The sequence below is a fragment of the Falco biarmicus genome, chromosome 13 (assembly GCF_023638135.1).
Source record: "Falco biarmicus isolate bFalBia1 chromosome 13, bFalBia1.pri, whole genome shotgun sequence".
Taxonomy (NCBI): domain Eukaryota; kingdom Metazoa; phylum Chordata; class Aves; order Falconiformes; family Falconidae; genus Falco; species Falco biarmicus.
This window is the reverse complement of record NC_079300.1, coordinates 8,216,402-8,221,112: the sequence shown is the minus strand read 5'-3', so window position 1 is coordinate 8,221,112 and position 4,711 is coordinate 8,216,402.

Here is a 4,711-nt window from a genome sequence, read left to right as displayed (position 1 = left end):
TGAAATCCTATCACAAACAGTCACAGCCCATTAGACAATGAAATTCCTTGTTAAACTGACTTTTTAAAAGCGCTTTACAAAAAGTGAAAATGAAACAAAGTTACAGAATATTGTTGGAAGACACTTATAGCCAGATCCTAGTACTCTTTCAGGGTAAAAAACAACCAACTTCAGTGAGTATTTTGCTTGAGCAAGGTCATAACCTCTAAAAATGTGAAGTGAATCACATGCTATTGAAATAATTTCAGCAAGATTTAACAGGTAACATCACCATTTATTGTCTACAATAGTATACCCATCAGGAACAGAAGAAAAAAGAAATAAAAAAGAGGTGGTGGTGGGGTGATGTTTTCTGCTTTTGGTGGTTGCTGCTCTACATGGATCACGTAGAACAGGGAGAAACACGAAGTCCCCAGATGTTAAACACTATGTGTTTTGAAGAAAACATTTCAGGAACAGCAAGTGAGGAGATTTCCAAAAAATGACCAAAAAAAAGGAGGTGCAGAGAATGGAAATGACTGGGGAGGTGCTTTTTTTGGTAAGTGCCCCACAATAACATGTTTATAGATCCCTGTTGTCATTGTCATCTTCAAAGCAAACGAAACACAGCCTTCTCATCAGCAATGATTATTGCAAAGTAGACTTGGTGTGAAAATTGAAATAGTAAAAAAATAAAGGTCCAATTTTTATGGAGGACCAGCAGGACATAGGTGCCTATTGCTCGTCAGCCCCTTTGGAATCATCCAGCCAAAGTGCATTAGAAATAGGGCCATAAACTCCCAAGTCCCTCAAACACTTTTAAAAATGTTACCCTTCATATTTTCTTTATTTACTGTCTAAATATTCCATATTATTTTGGCCTCTTCTGTACTAGGTATTAGCCATGAGAGAAATAGATTTCAGTACCTTTTAAAAAAGTTTCTTTTTATTCTGAAGAAAACGGTGCACTGCAAATGCAAGTTTATTGTTGCAGCAGTATTTACAAAAATTACAGATACACAAAGAAAGTGTATTATGTTATTGTAGGGAATGTGCTGGTTTGTGGGGGTTTTTGTTTGTTTTTTTGGTTTTTTGGTTTTTTTAGTCTTTTTAAGAAGGAGCATCTGTTCTATAGTAATTTCTATGCTTGGGTAATTCATCTAATGATTACATGGATGTTGGCCGGAAGACAACATTTAGAGGAAGCTGTAAAGCAGCTAGTAAACACAGGCTTATGTAGTTTTAAAGGAGGCAAAAAGAAGAAAATATACTATTCTGAATGGTACACAATGCTGGATATCATCAGTCTGCATTTCTGAAAGAGCTACATGTTTAGTTGCTGTCATTGTTCCCAGCGGGAGCTCTCACACCAACTTCTATTGAAATGTGACCATTAGAGATTATTTTGATCCATCCTTGAGGAGGAACATAAAAGCTAAAGTAAATTGCTTCATCAATACTAATTTATAATTTTAGTGCAAAGACATCTAGGGTGCTTGCATACAGGGAGTAGCTCTGAACAGAAGGTGGTTGTGTATCTTCTTCAGCGTGCATTTCTGGCATACACTGTTTATAATTGATATTTGGGCAAGGGAAAGTGAAATGGAGAGGATGCTGCTGGGAAGACTTGTGTGATTTTGAAGAACTGGTTAAATTTTAACTTGGTTGTTTTGGACTGCGATAAAACAGACAGATAGGTTTATTCTCATTTTACTGTGATGGAAATAGACCTTGATTCAGGTGTCACTTTCTGTGCTAATCTGTTGCCTTCACTTCTGTTCTTAGTTTACAGCAAAGAGAATTGGGGCTATAGTGTTTGTGTCAATCGGTAACATGGGCTTGTAGCCAAAACTCTTTTTGCTGGTCAGCCAAAGCACTTGCCAGTAAATTATTGAATGCCCAGTTCTTTTGACACTGCAACTAGTTATTTAACTAATGTAAGCAAGAGCTGTGGAGCAATGAAAGAGCAAGTTGTCCTTCCATTTTGCTGTCCCATATGGTTAAGCGAAAAATAACTGGTTTCCACTTTCAGCAGATCATAGGAAATAACAAGCTGGTACTGAAATAAAGCTCCCCAGTAGGGCTAAGGATACAGTACCGATGTGATAATAAAAATACACTAAGCATGTTAAACAAAAGCGAGCTCTATTTTGGCAGAAGTCCTAGAAATAGTGAACTGACCTAGATCAGCCTTGGTTAAAAGACCAAACAGAGTCAGCAATATTTAGCATAAATAAAACTCCCCACTGCAGTTCTGGTTGCAGCCTTGGAGCTCTTAAAACTCTGCCCATCCTTTAAACATCTTCCTGCTCACAGGATGAATTTCCTTGAGAAACACTAAGCTTTTAAAACAGAGAACAAAAAGGCAAATAAAACCCAGTGCATTAAAAGAATTCTGCATTGGCGAAATTTTAGTTGCATATTATGAGTTAAGTGGAGAGAAATGAAGGAAGGAACCACACTGGCTCTCTCAAATAGCAGTGTTGTACATGAAAGGAAAATAAGTCACAATTAAGAGGCAATCTTCATTGTATTTCTACAAGTAGTCCCTTGTGTAACATTAAGCATAAGAGGCTGAAGCTCAGACTAGCATCCTCAGAACAAGCCATTTGGATAGGTTGAATCCCAGTGCCATTTCAGCATGCTTCATTCATTAAACATAAACCAGAAAGAAAAGTATAGCTGTGTGCATAAGTGCGTGCTTTGGACTAATGCGTTAATGACTGTAGAGTACTACTGAAGAAAGCAGGCAAAAAAATGTTTCAAAATAACATACCAGCCGAGGTACCAGGTAACATGGCACAACTAGTTCAAAGCAGTTCCTTGTAAGTTCCCTTCACTTAGATGTAGCTGTTGGCGATGCATAAAGTCCAGATCATCCAGACAATGCGAGTGATTTTGTTCTCTAACAGTTGTGTCCCTGACAGAACGTGAAGCGGAAGGATTGTTAGTGGAAAGGGATGACTTTTTCTGAGGGATGTGGGAATCTGTCATCCAAACTGGCAGGGTACAGAGGGGAGTGCCACGAATGTCTGGTTGTGCTTGGTGCAGTGGGAAGTGATGCTCGCAGAAGAGAAATTGGGAAATATCTTTTGGTGGGCAGAGTTAAGTAGAAACTTGATTGAGGAGGAATACCAGTTGGACTTGTGAGAGAGCATTTTGGAAGTAATGGGTTTTGTGTGTGGAGCTAAATAACTGGTAATATTTTGTATCTGAAAGCGTGTACAGTTGGCTTTTGGAAACGGAGAAGAAATGTCAGTGAAGCCAAAGCTACTATTGGGGCTGCACTAGCTGCAAGGGTGATGTGGGGTCCCATAGGTGGGGTAAGTGAAGGAGGAATTCACGGGCCAGCCAGAAATGATTTAAGCAGCTGCCTCACCCCTTCCCCTGCAGTAAGTCGTGCAGGGCATATCGCTTCCCTTATTTCCAACTGCAGAAGTCTCAGTAGGCAGCAAAATTTCAGTAAAGAAGTGATGACAGCTTGGGGAATGGAGTTCATAATAGAAGCAATGAAGCAACCTTATCTTCAGCACATGTTTGTGCTCCCATAATACATATCTGTTATTTTGTTTTATCTATATTAGTGAAAAATACTGTCTCAGATTTATTTTTAAGCTAGATCCTGAATGAAACTATACATATGTGATTGTTGGGTGTTTTTCCTCTCCAGTTATCATCTGGCAACTTTGGAAGTAGAGATAGAGAGTAAATTATATTCCCACAAGCTAGTTGTAAAAATTGACATCAGATTGATAAGGAGGGACCCAGGTCGGTCCCCAAGGAAAAGGCAGGCTGAACGCCATCACTGTGCACTTCTGCGGGAGTCGTTTGCTGGGAAGTGTGTTTGCCTCCAGACTGGTTTCAGCGGAGATTGCTCCATTGCTCCTTACCCGGGAGCAGAGGTGGCCAAGGGGGTGGAAGAAGGGAAGGGGAAACAGTATTGCTGCTAACGGGGCTGTGAGGGTCAGAGGAGAAAAGGCACAAATCGCCAGGGAACCAGGTTTATGGATTCTGCTGCTTGAGAAGCATCTTGTTTACTTATGGGATAACACCTTGGCGTAAACCTGTGGCTGTTTGTTTCTCCTGTGGAGTGGGTGAAAATAGAGTGGGCTCCTTTCAAGTTCCCCAGGGCCCAGCATGCTGTTACTGATCCAGCTGTACACCAGATCTTTTCAGGTTAATATTCCATAGCCAAAAGGATCAAATCTAAGGTCCTTGAGTTAGTCTCAGTTTAAGCCTTAACATCTATTTTGGAACATAGAAAACTGACTTTTTGGGGATGTGAATGTCCAAATTCCACCCAAGGCAGCGGAGATGATCAGCATATTTGAAGTGTGGACCCTGTTTGTGTCAACATATAGCTCGGGTAGTCTAACTTTATGGCAACAGAATTTAAAAAATATACCCTGTGTGTGCTTCCCTTCGGGTTCATGCTGGTATTTCTCTTTTCCCATAGCTGTGCCCTGCCACAGCACGGCACAGTGCACTGGCTCCTCTATTTATAGCTTTGCTCTGCAGCTGGGCAAGGACTGACCTGGCTGCCCCTGGCTCCCCAGCGAAGCCCCTGCCTCTCCCACCAATCTCCGATGAGTCCCCAGCAAGAGCCACGACCCCCTGACCACAGCGTGCCCGGTCCTCCGGTGGGGAGGGAAGGCTGAGAGGAGGTAAGAAGCAAAAAGAAAAATAGTACATTACACATCGTGGTTGCAGTACATCCCCTACTTACACTGCT